The sequence below is a fragment of the Pseudopipra pipra genome, chromosome 6, assembly GCF_036250125.1.
Source record: "Pseudopipra pipra isolate bDixPip1 chromosome 6, bDixPip1.hap1, whole genome shotgun sequence".
Lineage (NCBI taxonomy): Eukaryota > Metazoa > Chordata > Aves > Passeriformes > Pipridae > Pseudopipra > Pseudopipra pipra.
The window spans coordinates 8896849-8917137 of record NC_087554.1 but is presented as its reverse complement, the minus strand read 5'-3'; the positions used below and the strand labels follow the sequence as shown (position 1 = coordinate 8917137).

The 20289-nt window shown below is 37.3% G+C and overlaps 1 long non-coding RNA gene across 3 annotated transcripts in view; it reads right to left on the bottom strand.

The window, feature by feature from the left end:
* The window catches only part of LOC135415484 (uncharacterized), a 174185-nt gene that overhangs the window by 82626 nt on the left and 71270 nt on the right, over positions 1–20289 (bottom strand). The window contains exons 7-9 of one of the 3 annotated variants that reach the window (XR_010431150.1): positions 15085–15174; positions 13920–14025; positions 4993–5128 (exon numbers count right to left, since the gene is read on the bottom strand). This is a non-coding gene — a long non-coding RNA (uncharacterized LOC135415484). Of the gene's footprint in view, positions 1–4992; positions 5129–11739; positions 11952–13919; positions 14026–15084; positions 15175–20289 lie in introns of those variants that run through there. The other 2 variants (XR_010431149.1, XR_010431148.1) reach the window with 2 other exon arrangements.

Genomic DNA, 20289 nt, shown 5'->3' with positions numbered 1-20289 from the left:
AGGAGACAGAGGCATATTTGCATGTTAAATACACATTATTTCATTGGCTTTGATGGTAAGTAGATTTTTTTTCTTGCCCATATTGGAAGCATAGAAGTTAGGAGACTAGTTATGTAAAATGTTAATAGCTGATCAGAGCTTTTTTCTGGACTTAATACTCTCTCCTGAAGCTTGTGCCATGAACTTGGTTTTATTTAACATGTCCCTGATGCTCAGTTTTCTATACAAAAGCCACTGGCTCCAAAAGTTCTTTTTCAGATTAATTTTTCTTCCCTGGATATATGGAGGAATGTGCAGGTACTTCTGCTCAATTGCACCCCATTCTCCTCTCATTCCCATCAGCAGGAGCAATTTGGAATTGGCTACTCCCTGTAATGACCAGTTAGGGTGACAGCACACTTGTGAAATATGGCCACGAATCCATTTTCTGATAAGTAGCATTCTGGAATGGGGATGATCCTATGGAGGCAAAAGCAGAAAGCCAGATTTTGGCAGAAGCACCAAGCACTAGAGAGGGGCAGAGACACAAAAACGATGCTTTTTTCATGTGTCAGAAAATTTAGAAGTAACTTTTTTGACGGTCTCCTATGGGACAATATAAAGAACATGGGTTTTGTCAATCAGCTTTTATTTCTCTATATACAATTGCTGAAGTAAAAAATGAAATTAAGTTTCTGATCAAAGTCCTTTCTTGTGGAAGGCAATTGCCTAAATTGGAGAATGGAGAAGTGCAATAGAAACTTGAATTTATCACAAATTCCCTTGAGTCCTTCATGATTTTTACAAGGATCGATAGGAAGAGGAAGAAATAGAAATAAATTGGTACAGACCAATAATCAGGATACTCCAAGGAACTACTGTCTTTCCAAAGGAATTTCCCTTTCCCCTTTCTTCATCTTTCCTATCTTCAAGGCCTGGTACCCCTGTTGATTCAGAGTTTTGAGATTCTGCTAATGAGAATTTTATCAGTCTTAAGCATTTAATTGATTTCTACCTTCTGTATCATGCAGCACAGTCTCCACATGAGGGGAATTAAGAACTGCCAATTCTATACACTGTTCTACTTATCTATTTTATTCTTTCCTCTTCTGCTTCATTCTTTCCACAGAATGCATTTATTACTCTGCTCAACACACAAAGCCTTTTCCCAGCTACATCACAGAAAGCTAATAGAACAAATACTGTTTAAGTCCCCCAAAGTCTTGTAAAACTCTAGGAATAATGGAGAGTCTCATTACAGGAAGATGAAAGACAGAAGAACTAAAGGCTTGAACAATCTGTATCTTGAGCCCAAACTATTCTGCTAAGGCCTTGCAAGAGCTTTAGGTGCTTGATGGATGTGAGGAAATAAATTAATTCTGATGCTAACACTCATCATTCTGAATGAGATTTTAAGCCATTTTAGAATAAAAGCACGATCTCAATGCATGATGGGATTGTGACAGCTTTCTGTCCTCTCCCACAAGCCAGAATGTCACTGTAAGTTGCTACTCACAAGAAGTGTACAAACTTAATGTTTTATCCAAAAGAAGGTATTGGAAATTAAAATTCAAAATAATTTTATATACACCAGAGAGGTCTTTGTTTATGGAATGCCTTAACAAAAATCTACTGTATGCACAGGTTTATTGTCCATCAAGTTCGTAAAGAAGACACACCTGATCCTCTAACAACCCTTAAATCTTGTTTCCATGGATGTGTTGCTATCAGATTAAAACCTGCAAAGTACAAAGCAAAAAATATGAATATTAAAGCTTCTCCAGTACTTGGGAATAGTTTGCATAAGAAAGTAACCGTACTAATTACAAGCACTTTTCATTACAAGTGCAGGAATGCACTGCAGCGTGCTCTCAGGCAAAGGGCTTGAACATATCTGAAGTACTGTCCAGGAAACATGAAGAGCCCAGTTAGTTGATAAACTTAAATTAGAATTTAAATTTTCCTCTCAATGAAAACCTTCGAACAACTCAATTTAATTTGTGCTCATTTGACACCCCGAACTGCGTGTGGATTCATTTTCAAACCGTAGAAGCCGGGACAGAACTTACTGTGCAATGGACATCTACATTATTTTTCAGAAGGTTGGAAAGATCACTTGAAAATAAGATCAGGCTGTATGTTCAGACTGAGGTTTTGCCACAGGCATTCTGTGCTCTTTGGAGCTTTTAAGGAGTTTATTTTTATAGCAGACACATGACAAATAGTACATTGCTGATTTAATTAATCCCATAAATAACCTTTGCAGAGCTGAACACTGGGGGAACAAGAAATGGCATTAATCACATATCTTTGTTTAAATAGTTACAAAGGTTTTTTGAGCCAGACTTTTTTTGGTCTGAATTTAGTATGTAACTGAGCCTAACAAGACTTTCTAGACACACTCTTAATCAGACTATTACCTGTATTGACTTACATCAGATCCTATAGAGAAAAAAGGTTAAAACCAGCTTAATCTAATGTATTTTAAATGCACATGTATATATACAGGAATCAAGTGAGGTAATTTTCAGAGTCAGTTCAACAGGTCTCAATAATGTAAACAAAACTGAATTTTGCCAATTCAAAAACAAGTTATAATCACACTGTGCCTATCCCAGAAAAGACAAAAAGCGGAGCTAGATGGAGGGCCTTGGTTAATGAGAGAGGAGGCAAACTGGCTCAAAATAAAAAAAAAAATTTGATTATGAGAGAATTTCCTCTCTGTCTTTGTACAGAGGTGAAGAGGACATTCAGCCCACAGTTATTTTGCTTCCCTACTCTGCTGTGCCTAGAAAGGTCTCTATTTATCCCTATGATTAGCAACACTAAGATTGACTGTGCTCTGTGATTCAGAGCCTCATAAAACTGATCAGGATTACTGTTCTACAAACAGACATACACACAGAGAGATATAATACACTCATTGACAAGTTCAAAAGAACTGTCTTTACATTTCTTGCATATAAAAGAAAATCAATTATTTCATTTTAGATCTTCATGTACACTATATATGTTGTAATACATCCTCTCATTTTTCTTTTGCACGCACAGTATACTTTTATTTTAAGACTGCTCTAGAACGTTGAACTCTTGGTAAGGAACCTACTTAAAATGTACATGTTTTGACATAATATAAAAATATAGCAGGGAAAAAAGTTACTAAGTCTAGTGTCTACTAAACTTAGATGTTCTCTTCAGAACATACAGGGGAAGAACACTATGTAGACATCTCATCATTTCAGTAAATGGTAAGTAGATGGATATTTACTTCAGTGTGTATCCCTCCTAGGAGGTCAACACACATAAACCCAAACAGTATCTATCATGAAAAGGGATGGACTTGCTGCAGAGGTGGTTAAATTCAGAAATAACACTGGCATCTTGAGACACGCTCTATCAGTGAGTAGTTTTAAAGCAGTTTCATTGGCAAAATCTTGCAGAAGAGATCGTTTGATATTATACATCCTGTTCCTCACCTGTAAGTGGTTTACGTTATGCACAGGTTTTTCCAAGGGTCTGCAGCATTCACCCATTCAAATGCTGATCTTTAGCTCAGTAAAGTATTAGACTTATTACTGACAAATACCTTTGAAAGTATAGTAAACCTAGACATTTTTCAAATATCAGACATTTATGTTGTAGGTGTCACCACTGCATATATCCCATCTGATATCAGGCAGAAGGACCAAATTCTACTTCCAAGTTTCTTCAGGAGCTGAACAGGAACTTGCACCAGCAAAGCAGAGCTGAACTAGGACAGGTTCTAAGGGATATGAAATAGTAATTCTAGCTCATCTAGGTGTAGTTGTCATATTTAGAAGAAACTATCTAAGACTTCATTGAGGAAAAGCTGTGCCCACTTGGCTGCAAACCTAAGCTCGTGGGTGAAACATTCACAGGAGATGAAAACAGACTTTAAAAGCGAAGTTTCCTTCTTTTCCCTGAAATACACATGCTGCCTGTTTCTGGTAGCTGGCACTTCAAGTAGCACACAGCAGATTCAACTAAATTGGCTGTTAATGGGCAGAAAAATCTGTTGAACAGAAAATATTTCGCCTCATGGTTTTCTAGACTTTGAAGTAGGAGCTGCTGCAGCCAGGTGGGCTGAACAGGCCTCATATTCCTCTGAAATCGTTGGAATAGACCAAAGCATTTCTAGTACCAAGAGTTAACTTGCCTACAGTTTGTAATGCAAATAGACAAGTGCTTGGGTAACTAATGGACCTAAATACAGATGACTGGATTGTGCTTAACAGGTACCACCAACATTCCAGCATCAGAGTAAAATGGCAATGTTGCTCCTTTAGTGTTCACAAACATTACAACTTAAAAAAACCACATACTTTTCAGTACTCTCAGTACCCCTCCTCACTCTTAGACACTACTTCCTTTAGAAAAAATATTTTAAAAGGCAAAATAAAGATGTGGGAGGTAAAGAAGTCTGGAGTTTCCTCTCCTATGGCTATGTTCAATTAAAGAACGAAGAAAGAAACCACAAAATTACCCCAAGGAAATTAGTCAGATTGACTTAGATCTGAATTATTTATAAATATTTCTAAATTGGATCATTTTCAATAATGATTTTCTTTGATTAGTGAAAAAATACTCAATATGTTTATGGACCTTAAGCTTGCATGCAGAGGTCAGTGCAATATTTAAAGAAAACTAATTGTGGCCTAATTGCTTTTAAGAATCAGGCAATTTACCCAGTCTTACTGATAAACATCCTAGAAATTTGTCACTGTGCCTGTGCACTTTATTACATTCAGGAGACAAAATTAAAGCAAACATTTTACACAATTGTTTAAAAAGTGCCATCCAGCCCACACTCGGTGTATAAAGTGACATCATTAGGTTTTTATACCCATTTTCCCAGGGGAAAGGACTACAAGGAGTTCAAAGGAATGAAAAAAAATCCATCTCTGAGTTTTGTATGCAGTGACTTGTGAATATAAAGAGCTGGAAAGTCCATTTCAAACACATAATATTGCAGTAAAAGTAAACTGCTACCTGGTAACTCAACTCTTGGGATGTTCAGACTTTCTCACCTCCAGCTAACCAGGGTTGGGAGGGGCTCTTCAGAGAAAGAATACACTTTCCTTCTTTAGATTTCTCCAGGGAAGATGAGAAAGCAGTGAGCTAGATTTAACTGGACAGAAGTGAGAAAGACAAACATTTATTAGTTCCTTGCAGATATAAACAGAGAAGTTTCACTTCCCTGCAGTACCACAATCAGCAAGCTTTCATACTGAACTGCAGATAGGATCTGGAGGCACTGACACATGCTGATTGTTTTTAAATAAAGATAGTTCTATCTTGCAATACTAGTGCAGCACTCTTTGCCTCTGCTAATTTCAAAGTGTTGAGGGTAAACTTCATCAAATCTTTTACAGTATTACAAGTACAAATTATTAGGAAATAGGTAAACTGAAGCCCACCAAGGACAAAAGATAAAGCAGATCTCAGAAACTGGTTGCAAGTCTTCTTGCAACAGAATTTGGGTAGAGAACATCCGGCTCCTCAAAACAGATTTCCTAGGAGAGATGACAACTGATTGTCAAGGTTAAGCATCCAATAGGTTTCATGCCATCAGCTAAAATTGCCTGAGGAAAGGTAAACAAGTGCAGATGTAAACAGTTTCAAATATTGAGTCTGAACATCGATTACCTTACATGTTTTACCATTTACATTTTAGAAAAGTGGTATCACATCAAAACAGACCCTTTGGAATTAGCCATGCTGTTTTATTCACACTTTGCAAGGTTCTAAGATATCAGAGACTCTGCCTCACAGACCTCAGAAGCCCATAAAAGAGGCATCATGAGACATTTTAAACTAAAAACCAGAGTACTTAGCTTCTGGCATTTCTTCTTTAAGAAATTGTTCACAAGAAGAAAAAAGAAAGTGTGAGTGTACTCCAAGAGAGGGAACATGCACTTATGATGCAAATTATCTTGTTGAAATAAAGTCCCCATCCAAAATATATTTTCAAGTACAACCTTAGTATTCTTAGTTCCTACAAATAGGATTTTTTTTGGTAAATTTACCTTCTTTCTTAGAAGAATGCACTTAACTAACTTGAAAGTAAAAGAAGATAAAAAGCTTGGAAAACTGAAAAGTGCAGATTTTTCAAAATGAGAGACACTAACAGGAAAAAATACCCTGAAAGTTGTTTATATCTGTAGACATATCTGTCTATGTATAGGCGTACACACCAATAGCTGGTGTTAAACTCCAGATGACAAAGATTTGATGGGGGTTTTAAATTCAAAATTTGAATAACACCTCCTACCCAATTTTCCTAAATGATATTCCTTGATACTCAGCTAATGTGGTTTATTTTGCCAGCTGTTAATCCTTTTGCCTCTATTTTCCTATGTACCACAAGAACAAAACACAATGGACAGCTTTGGCAGAACACTGGAAACTGAAAAGTTACTGAAAAACACCTGTTTTATCCTATGTTTTTGTGGTAACACCCGAAACTTTCAATAGTATTTTCTTGTACTTCATTTTCCTTTTTAATTTCACACTCACGAGATATTATTTGGCACATGAATAACCCCCCTGTAGTTCTGAATTCATACACTGGGCAGATGAACAGATAAACTCCCATCTCTCCTGCTCTTGATGCTTGGCTGGGGACAGTTTTCAACAGCAGGTTAGAAGGCAACAGCACATCAATCCATAATGTAAGAATTACAGTCTCCAAATAAAAGAACTAGCACTAAAATGTTTTCAAGCTTCCAACAAATCAATAAATATTTCATTTTGCTCTTTTTGAAAGAAAAAAGTAATCACAAGAGAACTTTGCAACTCCCTTACACTTGAATTTACAACAGCTATGACTCTTCTATGAGGTGCGAGATGACTCTTGTTCAAATACACCTCATATCTAATGTCTCCATGATTAACTTCATTCTTCTTCTTTTACATGACAGCAAGAACGTTTTTATCATGCTGCAACAGATCTCCCAAAGTCAGTCCTCTTCACGCTGTTCAATTTTACATGAAACACTGAAATATTCATTGAGACAAATAGAGAGCATTGAAAACAAGTCTATAGCTTTGGGGTTAGGGCACTCAGCTGGCAGGGGTAACACCTGAGTGCCAATACCTTTTCAAATGAATATTTAATTATTTATACAAAATTGAACAGCTGCAATAAGAGAGACAGAGAGAGAGGGAGAGAGCACCTGCCAGATGGGTTAGAGCACTTTCCAGAAACAAATTGAGGAAAATGATTCTAGAAAAAGCACTAGACCTATTCAGCCAAATCCAGCAGCTAAAGGAATTTTGTTCTGTGAAGAAACACGGTAAACCTAACCCTGAAAATAACAAAATGGGATTATAATAACAATAACAATTACAATGCTGATTAAAGATTTTGGTTTAAATGCCCATTACATTCTATTATTTCTCTCTTATACTAGCTGTGATAAGCCTCTTTTCTTTCACCATAAATCTGAATTTCTATATATGAGCTGTTTGATGTTATGAAAAACCTAAAAAACCCCACTGATTGAATATTTCATTTTAGCTCTTTATCTACTCTTTACTATTACAGTAATCCATAATGCCTCAAAATAGACGGGTTTTTTTCCTGATTTTAATTATTGTTTATTTAATTAACATTGTAATTAAAATTGTAAGTCTTTTTTGCCAAAATAATGTCTCTTTTTCTTTGAAACATATGATCATGTATAAATAAAATCACACTGAGCTTTTGACCAGAGCTTGAAACTCTTTTGTACCCAAGTCAATATTCTGACAAATAAAGGTCAGGTGTGTCAGACACAAAATCATTTCAGTAAAATGAGTTTGCTGTTGCTGACAGCTTCAGTTATCTACATTTTTTTGCAGGCCCAAACCAATTTTACCACATTTTTCAGGACTGTCCAAAAGGCTGTGTGCAGTTTCTCCGGGTGTAGAAACATCCACAGACAGAAATGCTAACAAAATCTATTTCCCAGAGCTCAGGGCACAGTTTAGGAATCCCATGCCTAATTAATTTATTTAATCTCTTCTTGAACCCACTGATACTTTTGATCTCTACAGTGTCATGTTGCAAAGACAACAATCACAATACAATTGAATTCACTGCCTGGGATTTTGCTGGCACCTTTTTGTGTCATTGACCATGACCTCTCAACACAAACCCTGCATGTAAGATAAATTGCTCTGAAAGAGTATCTCTGCAGAATATTCCTTCAGCAATTCCCATTCTGTTTTTTAATACTAAAATCAATATTTACCCTACTCACAAAAATTAAAATAATGAATAATATTAAAGTTCTCTCAATTGCCACAAACGTCTGAGGGAAGCAATTGAAAAACTAAAACTAGCTGAAACAAGCTTGGGAAAATGAAATACAGGCGAGTGTACCACAACTAATTACGGCAGCGCTTACATTTATTGCATTTAAAATGGATGGCAGCATATACTCTACAGTTTACTGAGCCCTATCGATAAAAGCATCAACATTTTTCACCCAGACAAGGTTTCATGTTCCTGTTAAAACAGCCAGCTAAACACACTTCATCTCCCTCTCTGGGATGCAATCACAGCCATCAGCACAGTTCTAAGGCGACGTCTTTCCCCAGATGCCGACCGTGTACAATAGAGAGCCTGTCCACTTGTTTGTTCTTCCATTTAAAGCAAGCAGCAAAAGTCTTGTGTCTTAGCAGCAAACATGCTAGAAACAATTTGTCAGCTTTTGCAATTCAACTCACTCTGTGGACCTTTTACTGTGCACTTTGTGAAAGAGCACATTCCGATCAATCCATCAACATCCAGCACGTTTCAGCATTATGAAAAGCTATTTAGGAAAGTTAGATCACACAGAGCTTTGTTAACTCTACTCATCTAAAATGAACATCGAAGCTACAAACATCTTGTTCATTTATAACTCTTTTTCCTCCCCACCCTTCACCACAAGCTTACTTCCACTCCCACACACCCCCGTTTTGTCTTTAATTGATTTTCCTGCAGAACAGGTAAAGCTGTGAAACTTTCTGTTATAAACAACCAGAGATGGAACAAAGCTAAATTTCTGTAAGCACGTTCAGCGAAGTATAGCTCCAGCGTGCCACTACTTGGGTTTATTTTAAAAGTGTAAGAACAGTCTAGTAAGAACTGATAAATTAAAGTTTGCCAGTAGATGCAAAACTGAGCATGTATATGGAAAACAGCTGCAGGACATTTCAGGATGGCTTCTCTGTTTACCTGCAAAAGTTACCTTTTTGTTGGTACCCAGTTTCTGACAATAGCTGATTTAGAAGTAGCTGCTATGTTGAAGCATTTTCTTAGCTGTTTGCCACTGCATGAATTAACCCAGACTGCACCGAAGAAATCTGAGGACTACTGACCTTGATACACACATGGGACAACAAGAAAGATGTTTTCTAATAAAACATAAAGCAAAGTAAAGATTCAAGAGAATTTTGTGACTAATCTCAGATTATACAGTCAGTCAGTCCTACAGTCTGCGTGCAAATGAGTTGTCTATCAGAGCACAAGAAAAGGTGCTTTAGGTTAGGCTCTTTGGGTACTCTGCTGAGTATAATGAAAAGGTTAGGGATAAAAATAATGATATTGCACAATGATATTGCATAAAAAGGATCCTTGGACACTGGTAGATTGAATCTAAAACGCCTGAAAAAAAAAGGCAAACCCAAACATCTGAGACAGAATGGCCTACCCAGTTCCAAGGCAGAGTCAAACAAAAGTAGCACATGGACCAACCATTACAGACAAGACCATCAGTGTTATCCACCAAAGGGTTCCAGACATGCAGTTGATTTCCAGTTGTTTGCAGGTACAAACAACAGAGAAATTGGCACCACCCACTCCGATAAATCACTGACTGCAGCAGCTGAATGCAGCTCTGACAGTGCCATAAAATCCCACACATTACCAAACCTCTGCTAACTCTGATTAGTGATTAGAAAAGTCACAGACTGCAGATGATAAATAATAAAGAGAAGGATGTGCAGAGGAAAATTATCCTTATTAGAGAATATGCAAATACTGTAATGAGGTGAACTCACTAGAGCCCACACAATTTAACAGCACAGGGGAAAAGGCCACTTGTTAATGGGTTAAAAACGTGACACACCCTCAAGTCCATTGTTAGGTGTCACTAAGTGCAGAGAACTGAAAAAATTAAGTGTGACAGTATATTCCAAAGAACAGGCTAAGTACCAAAAAAGTGAAGCTAACCCAAAACTTGTGACCTCTTAGACATTTTTGTAATTTCTTTTGTAGCAAAGACTGAAAATTTTTTGAGCAAGAGCTCCTAAAAGTTAGGGATTTGGTTCTGGAAATCTATATTGGGTTTGCATGGCAAGGTTTTGGTAGCAGGGGAGCTGCAAAGCAGCTATAGAGGCAGCTGCTATGACAAATTGCTAGAAGCTTCCCCTGTATCTGACAGCCCAAGTTCCAGATGACTCCAAGACTCACCACTGTCCAAGGCTGAGTCCACCTGTGACTGTAGTAGTGCCTCTGGGACAATGTGTACAAGATGGGGGAAAAGAAAACTGTGCTGCTGCAGCCAAAGAGAGGAGTGAAAATACCTGAGAGGAGCAGCCCTGCAGACACCCAGGTCAGGGCAGAAGGAGGAGGAGGAGGTTCTCCAAGCTCTGGAGCTGAGACTCCCCTGCAGCCCGTGGTGCAGACCACAGTGAGGCAGCTGTGCCCCTGCAGACTGTGGAGGTATAAGAGGTAGCAGAGACCCACCTGCAGCCCATGGAGGATCCCACACCACAGCAGGTGGATGTGATCCCTTAGAAATTCCACACTTGAGCAGGGTTCTGGAAGCACCTGTGGCCCCGTGGAGAGAAGAGCCCAAGCAGGAGCAGGTTTGCTGTCAGGACTTGTGACCCAGTGGGGAACCCACACTAGAGCAGCCTGTTCCTGAAGGACTGCACTCCATGGAAGGGGCCCACACTGGAGCAGTTTGGGAAGAACTGCAGGCAGTGGGAAGGACTTACATTGGAGAAGTTCATGGAGAACTGTCTCCTGTGGGAGAGATCCCACAGTGGAGCAGAGGAAGAGCGTGAGGAGTTCTCCCCATGAGGAGGAAGGAGCAGCAGAGACAATGTGTGATGAACTGACCAGAGCCCCCATTCTCCAGCCCTCTGCACCACTGGGGGGGGGAGGAGGTAGAGAAAATCAGAACTTAAACCTAGGAAGAGGGGAGAGGTGGAGGGAAGGTGTTTTAATATTTGGTTTCATTTCTCAGTATTCTACTCTAATTTCAATGTTAATAAATGAAACTAATTTCCCCAAGTTGAGTCGGTTTTGCCTGTGTTGCTAACTGCTGAGGGATCTCCCCCTGCCCTTATCTTGACCCATAAGCCTTTCATATTTTCTATCCCCTGTCCAGCTGAGGAAGTGAGTAAAAGAGCAGCTTTGGTGGGCACCTGATGTGCAGCCAGGGCCAACCCACAAAAAAATCTCAAAAAAAAAAAAAAAAAAAAAAAGAAAAAGGTAAGAGCCAGAATAATAAGTAGCATTAGCCATTAGAAAAGGCAAACATTTTTTTATGCTTGCACGTTCCAAAAAAAAAAAAAAAATGGGTAAGAGAAACATTGCAGTCCCTTAAAGGAGAGAAGAGTTTATTATATGAAAGCATTTTATCCTGCTGAGAATGCTGCTATGCAAATAGAAGCAGCTAATGTAAGAAAGCATAAAGCAAAGATAATACCTAAGAAAGTGATTAATACAATTTTATTTTTAAATAAATATATCAGTACCTTTGTATCAGTGGTTGGTGCACCACTATTTCCTTAAATGCATAGTCACCTCTGGCTTTAGAGTGTTGTTTTGAGTTTTGTTCTTTAATATTCTTCAAGTATTCGCTCTTTAAGGACACCAAGGATTGCTCAGCTATTGGAAAGTATTTGTCTTTTGGTTTTATGAAATACAATAAACCAAAATGTGCTGGCCATCAGTCCTCAGTCCAGAGACCCTGAAACCATACAGCAATCAATTTAAAACATATTATGTGTCTTCAGTGGCTTTTCTTTAAAGGACAAACACCTTACAATGAAGTATTTTCTAAAACTGAGCCTTCATATATATGATGACTGACACCGAGCCACAGCAGTTTACAAAACTCAAGTTCCAAAACAACTGCCAAGACTATTTAGCCATCTTTCATAGAACTCACACGATGAAAGAGGCAAAAAGAAAACAATTAAAGTATACAATGTCATATTTTTTTTGAATTATTATCTTTAGGAGATTTAGACTCCAGAAGAAAAAAAAAAAACTATAAAATACTCAGGTTCTTTTTTTGGATGGAAATATAGAAAGAACAGTTATTTAGTGTTATTAAGTTCTACTAATACTTTCATTATAATTGTAAAAAGTCAAACATATGTAATTTGTCAAATACTGAGAGAACTATCATTATGCTGATGCTCTTCATTTGCATTGTTAAAAAGCAATTGTTGTTGCCTTAGTAAGAACAGGAAAATTGTATCTGGCAAAACATTTCCACTCCCTCAACAGAGCAATGGATCATTTCCACCAATGTAAAACAAAGTTAGATATTCCATTAGCATAGGCAAAGCAGCCACGCATCATCACCTTGGATTCATGGACAGAGGGAAACCTTCACTGTGTGAAATTTAATGAGGAGCATAATCTAATACGTGACTTTATCAACTGCCTAATTTAGTTTTCTGAAGAACTTCCCGATAGCGTGAACAAGGACAGAAAAGGAAAGTACCTCAAGTGCTGAATTGTAAAAAAGATAATAAGAAAGAAAATGCCGAAATTCAACGGAGAACAGATATTGTCTCCATGAAATTAGTAAAGCTGAGACACAGCAGCACCAAGCTAAACCAAAACTGTAGAAGCTGGAAATTATGTTCCATCCAATGTCTTAAGTTATCTTCATTTATTCGTTTTCCCCAGCAGCTAACCCATTCTCATGGAGCAATAATTTCTTAACTCAATATTTTCTTAACCTAATAATTTCCTAGGTCAAGATTTTAAAATTTTAGGTTTGAAAGCAAAATCTATAATTAAAAAACAGAGAGACAAAAACAACTAATAGGCAGAATTCGTATTTGTGTCTGTTTTGACTGAGTGACTCTCCTCACTGACTGCATTTTCAGATGTAATATTTTACCTGGAAAACAAAAACCGAATAAGCAAGATTTTTTTCCTCAGTAAGTGCTTATGGTGGCATCTTCAGTTTAACCATCAGAGACTAGAAAAGTAAGACTGGTGTTCAGTATTAGTCAAGGTTTTGTTTGCAAAGTTTCCTTTTTTCCCCCTGATGCCAGTGACATGACGTCAGCTGTACAGTGCCTCACCCACAGTGTCCAAAAACAGCTCCTGAAGCCCAAGTAGCAAATACTACATTGTTCCATCTAAACAAAAGGCCAGTAAGGCAAACCCAGTAATAACATAATTCACAGATACTATAAACCCAGCAGTGAAATTCTGTAATGAAGTTAAATTGTTTTTCTGTCACAGAGATATGGAACACTGATTTTTTTTTTTTCCCCCGATCCTAAGGAAATGTGGATTATAACTTCACACTGTTTATCTCCTTCAATAGCTTTGGAACACATTCCTCAATTTTAACAAAATTTGACAGAGGGACATGACCTCAGAGATATTATGTTCCCACAAGTTCTGTGACACTAAACAGATGGGAAGGGAGAGATCTTTATGTAATCACATTACATATTCCACTGAGAGAAAAGCTTCAGAACATACTTATGCTTTCTTAAAATTCTGAGTATTTCCAGGAAAGAGAACTTATGTTCTAACCAGAGAGAAAACTCGAGACAAAGCATGCAAGCAGACATAAAACACACATACATGGGCAAACAGCTTCCTAATTCTGATGTTTATGAAGTTAACTTGTTATGGAGGAGAGGCAGTAATAGAGACATCATGTTTTTTTGCTGTCTCCTACCTGGCTTTGGAGATTTCCAGTTCCTACCAAGACTGACAACTTCAGTGGTAGCAATAACACTGGCAGGTTACAATTCATGATTCATTGGTGCTACTCTGCAACATCACTGTGGTAAACAGAGATCAGAACAAGAGTCTTTTTCATTTCAGATTAGGTTTTTTTATAACTGCTGACTACATACTGATATATTTTTAAGTGTTTTTCTTTCACACTATTGGACTTGAGCAGCAAATGACTATTTCCAGTGTTTACAGTACACTGTAAGAAAGTGTCAACTTGGCATACTTTTAGCCTCCTTTTCCTGAGGTTACTGACTAATAGTCTAGTCACAATTTCTGTCAAGCTATTCTAATATATGCTATTTTTAAATAAACATGTGGGAGTCAATATGCCAGTGGAAAGCCCAAGGACTGATGTATTTCAGATATATGTTATTCCACTGTGGAGAACTATCTCGTGACTATGTAGGGAGTTCATGGCTGCTATTAGCTGCCTACTGCAATTTTTATTGAAGAAAAATAAATCATTAAACATTTCACTCCTTAATCAACATTAGACTATGGAAGCTTGGATTATGTGTATGCCAAGGCCAGTATACAGCTGAGTCTCCTCAGGGTTACACAATCAGAGTTGGAGAGAACAAACATTCCTAATCAACTTATTCTTTTCACTTCCAAGTAAACTGCATCTGCTCCAATTTCTTTGAGTTGCCCCAAGTGTACAAAGACACAAAATCCCTTTTTCCTCCTTAGCTGATCTTTGCTCTTATCTTTCTTGTCAACTGTAATTTCAAAACAGACTAACTAAAAATAAGCAAACGCTTTTAAAATTAAAAATCTGCTTTTAAAAGAGAACTGAAAGCTGCATTTACAATCAGTACTGATATTCTCAAATTCAAACACACTTAAATTATAGGAAATAGTTTTCACGCATAGCCAGACAGTATTAAGATAAGTTACTATATGGATTTTTCTCTAACTCCTCCAGTGAAATCTGGAGTTACCACAACAATTTTAAAGGGAATGTCACTCAGTCTGTACATAAAGTGCAAAACACTGTTAATAATTTGATGATTATTAGTACTTTATATGCTTTGCAAACTTTATCAAACCATCAAGCACTTTCTATACAAGCTTGTTTCTAAATGGGAATCTTTACCCTTTACCTCAATAAAACTTCTTGCAACAGGGGCACTTTTCTCCAGTTTAGCTGAGACTCTTCAAAGCTAAACCATTACCAGCATTCTCAGCAGTGTCTGCATGAAGAATAACAGTACACAGTTACAGGACTCCAAATTCATACCACAGCTGGAGCTGTATGATTTTCTTTGAAGGCAGAGTTAGAAGGGAGCAACACCTAGGATGATAAGTGATTTTGTCTAAACAGAAAAATGTGAATTTGTCCAAACAGACAAAAAAAAATATCAAATGTTTTGGGGGAAATCAAGCACAGAAGTCTGTGTAAAATTTGATTCTACTAAGTTAGATTAAGAAATTTCCATATTGCTAATGACCCTCATGGTGTATACAGGGAGGTTATTCTCATAACCTTCTGAGCATCTCCATGTCTCTCAACATTAGGCCCATCTTCAAATTTCAATTGTTCCCCATGCTCCCAAAACTTTGGAAAAAGTGCCAATATTCTTCAAATCCAATCTCATTTTCTCTTAGATGTTGTGTTGAAGTGTTTGTGGTTTTTTTATCCTTGAATCATCTGTTAGGAAAAAACTTCAACTGTGTTTTCTTTCTTGTCTTTCCAGTCAAGTGATAATTGTAAATGACTGATTCCAGAATAAAAGTAGTGGAAAAAAAAGTCTCGTGGTCTAACGGTGTACAGCTAAGTTTGAGAGCTGCAATTACAAGAGCTGGAAAACTGTAAACAAAAAGAATATTTTGAATATTGAAAAAAATCTGCATTTCTTAATGAATACCCTCAGGCAGCTCCTATGAATACGCCTATGCTGCAACACAAGATGAGTTACCAAGGGATGATGAGACATGCAGGCTAATTTTAAGCAGATTAGCCTGGATAATGCTTGACACAGCCTGACACAGCTCAGAGCTCAAGTTCAAGTTTTCCCGCCCGAAAGCACCTCATTTGGCCCTTGGGGAGGCCACTTGCAACTCTGAGTGTGAAGAATGTCCTATACCATCTCATACTGAGCAGCTCTTGTCCCTTCTACTTATTGTTTGTAATATCTATGGTGTTTAAAAAGCAGTTCAACACAATTCAATTCTAATTTTGAAAAGCAGAATTCTGAAGGCTTAATATGTGGGAAGTATACACAGTGAATGAAACAACCAGACTTCTTTCAGTTTGACAGCTAATCTTCTCTCAATCCTGCCTAAATATCTTGTTTCCACCGAGATTTAGGTCTTTCCCTTTTAACATTCAGGCATGTCATCCCACCTGCTCTCATCTCAAGGTTTTGCATACCAAAGATTCAGCAAGTCTCAGTCTTCAACTTCTAACTAAAGGCAAGTGTTTGAAAGATAGTTTCACAAATGTTCTCAGTCGGGTAGTCTCTGCTCAGGATTAACGGTGTTTCAAAAGCAAGTGCAGCACTTCTGCCAGCAGAAGACAAATTTGCTCTCTAGTTTTGAGCTTCAGATAAATCTTACACACAGCTGAAGGCATTCAAGTCATCAAATGAGAGAACATACAGCACTTGCATAATATCTATCAGCATATGGCTAACAGAGCCTGCTTAGGTCACAAGGGTGGATCTTCACAAAGTGAATGAGCACAGTCTGTTCAGGTTTTTAGACTCCTCGAAAAAGAAGATCTGTTTCAATTTCAGGACCAGTTATTTTCCTGTGTGAAGTCCTGGCAGTGTACCATCTTCTTAGAAGCTGTAATTTGGAACAGTGGGGTTCTTTTCCACTAATAAGAAGATCTCAAAGGCTTTGTAAAGATTATATATGCACTTAAAAATCCAGAGGATTGTGGCAATTCTCTGAGCTACCTCAGTTTGAAGGATTTGTTCTTAACTTTCACAAAACCAATTGGTAGGCATGTTGTAATTTTTTTTTTTTTTAATCAGGTATCTCTTATGCTGGCTACGTTTTTCTGAGCTTTTTTCTTTTTCCTGTTCTGTTGCAGGAAATAAATTTATAGCTGCTTTATCTATAAACTGATTTCTCTATAAACACACTTATTGTTTTTCACTAAACAGTAAGTGTGCAGAACATGCTTATTGGCTTGGCTAGACAATGTGTTTATTCCTAGATATTTTGAAAACGTATATTTGCACAGTTTTCTGTTCTCCCTTAAACCAGAATTTAGTCTCCAGCTGTCTAAGCAAAACAAACCATAAAAGAATCGCTGGACCAGAGAGATCTTGAAGCCTGTAGAGAAACACATTAAGAAACAGGACACAATATAAATAATCCATGTGTAGGCAAGCCAGACAAACAATTAAGGCAGATCTGGCATTTGAAAGTGTGCCAACTATCCAATTCAAAAATTTAAAGAATATGATTATTATAATATAAAGCCTGTTTTGCATGGATTTGGAATAACATCTTGCATTTTGTCTAATTGATTGGAAATATGTGACTGCAGGAAAGTACTGTCCTCAAAAACATACCCTCAAAATTACAATTCTGAGTATGTCCCATGCAAATGATCTATGCTCCCAAGTTCTTTCAGCAGCTGTGAAACTCTCATTCAAAATATTTTGATAATTATTGATTTCCCAGCTTTCCTAGTTGCCTGTGGGAACAGCCTACATTTTTGAGGAAGAACATAGTCTACCCAGCTGTAAATGAAAGAAACAAGCATTTAATGAAACATGGAGGAGAGCAAGACAACAGGCACACACCTTAAATACTTCATAATGAAAAATTGTGGCTCTTCCTTGAAGCTGAAGATCTGCTGCCTGGATTTCTGTCATAATCTAAGGCATTTCAAATTGGTGGATTCACGTTTGAGAATACACATACATTTCTGTAGTATAAATCTTTATATTTGAATCACTGTTCCTGTTATGAAGCACAATGCAAGTTAAAACCTTGTATTGTTTCTGTGGGACACCTCCCAGTGACAGAAATACTTTCCACACCGCGTTCTATACGGACACAGAGAGTTCCTAGAGGTTGGACTGCACCTGTGATTAGCATCCCATTTTGGGTAGATGGTTCTGCTTCTTGGAAAAGCAGCATTTCTTAGAGGGGTGTGGATACCTGTTTAGGATAATGGACTAAATAAAAAAATTCTATGTGGCTTTTTCTTATTTAAGGCACACATCTCCCCACAAATGCTTCAAGTAGTTCCAGTTTACTGTAGAAACTTTCCTTCTTGCAGGTAGGGATACTCTCCCTCCAAAATCCTCTTTTTATATGTGTACTCTACATGGTAATGCCCTGCTGAGATTTTCAAGCAAGTTGAAATAATACAGAAGGAAAAAAAAACCCCACTGTCATACCAAGATAAGCACACCTAAGAGCTTTTAGAACTAAACTGTCAGTACTTGATCTGATCCTGTAAGGTATGGGTACATGGGGTAACTCATATACTCTCCACTACACACAGTATTAAAAGCATTTTACTTCACCATTCCAGTCGTTTAATTTTAAAGCATCAAATTAAAGCTTAATAAACCTCTAATTAGGTTGCTTCATCATAAATTATTCAAGAGACATTTCACATATTCCACAGTAAACTGAATTCCTTCAGTTCTTTGGCACACAAATATCTCATTTCAAATATTTACAGAGGAACATGCCAGAAACCTAGTTCAAAGGAGTTTTGACAAATCAGAAAAGTTTTACTAACATATAATCTCAAACATATGGTTTCTTTAGCTCATGCAATTTCTAAGCCTAGGCTGAAATTTATGGCTAATGAAGAATGAACAGAAAAAGCTACAAGTTTAATATGAAAATGAAACATTCTATGAAAAGATTGTATTTCATTTCCATTAAGGAAGAAATTTGTCTTTAGCTCCAGTGGAAGCAGGATTGGCTTCCAGATGGTGCCAGATTTCACTGATGCAGAGCTTGATATCAGAGACACAGTGAGAAAGACACAGTGTTTTACAGAACATAGGATTTAAAACGTGCTTTCTATTTGCTATTCATTTTAAACAATCATCTTGGTTCCAAACCTAAGTAAGATCCCTTAAAACTCAAGAGCTAAAAGAAATAAACAAAGCAATCTGCGGTTTTAGAAAAAAAGTTCGATAATATTTAAACTTACGGTTATTCTTTTCATTACTTTTTTGGGTTTTTTTTTAGTCAGAAAGCCAGGCCTCCTCAGTGTCAGCTGTTTTAGTAACACATTATTCAAATGCAAAGGCTTCTCTTCACTCTGCCTTGCTGCTTCATTCCCAACAGTTCTTTCAACTCATCACTTAGTGTCAGAACACATAGCAACATGTGTAAAAACATCTTCTGGAAAGAAATCCTCGTATTTTCTTGTAGCATCAATCATTTCATGCATCTTGCAGTCAGACTTGAAGGTGATAACTCCACTGGTTTAAAAATGTGTTTTTATTAAATGTTCCAAATGGTGGCTCCCTACAAGCTTTACAGCTTATTATGAAGTAAAACTTTTTTCTGGTCCAAATTCAGCAAAGATCCAAACCCACGCTAAAGAATCTTCCCCAAATTGTAGTGTTTCGCTTTATTCCATAAAAGCAAGGAACCTGTTGGTGTTATAACAGCAGAAGAGCTACTTTATAATAACTAGTAATAAATAGCACCTTTTTCCTTCATCCCATCACCAGCTGCACTCAGGGACATCTGCTTCCGGAGCAAGCTTGTTATTCTCACATTATTTATTTCATAACAGCAGGAGTCCTGTTTGATAATTTCTGTGAAGACTGAATGAAATATATGCCCAGCAACTGATATCTGCTGCTCCCAAAAGCCAACAGGGTAAGGCAGCTACATCTGTGAGCTGTTTGTTTGAGTCACATGAACCCCTCCCCCTTAGTCCTGGACCTACAGTAAAGATGATGAAGGTGTTTGCTAAAAAGAAATTAAAAAGACCACACACACAACGTATATTAAGAGGCCCAAATCACTTATTGGTTGCATTTTAGTAGCACTGGCAGCCATGTGCAGGTGAAAATACGTTATTGAAGTGTAAGTGGGTTTCTGAATAAACAATATTCATGCCAGGTTCCTGCTATGCATATTATATGGCTATATTTAGATCATCTCTATTTTAGCATAACTTTCATTTTATAAAACGTCTTGACTATTAAAGCTGGCAGCTAGTTTTATAACTATAAAATTTTTTAAAACTGTCTGACCTTTCTGGATGGCACTACAAACTTGTAATTTCTGCTAAATATAGCAGTGAGCAGTTCAGATTGTCAACCTAAGTTCCATTTCTTCAATTTTTAATGTCAGTTCATAGGTAA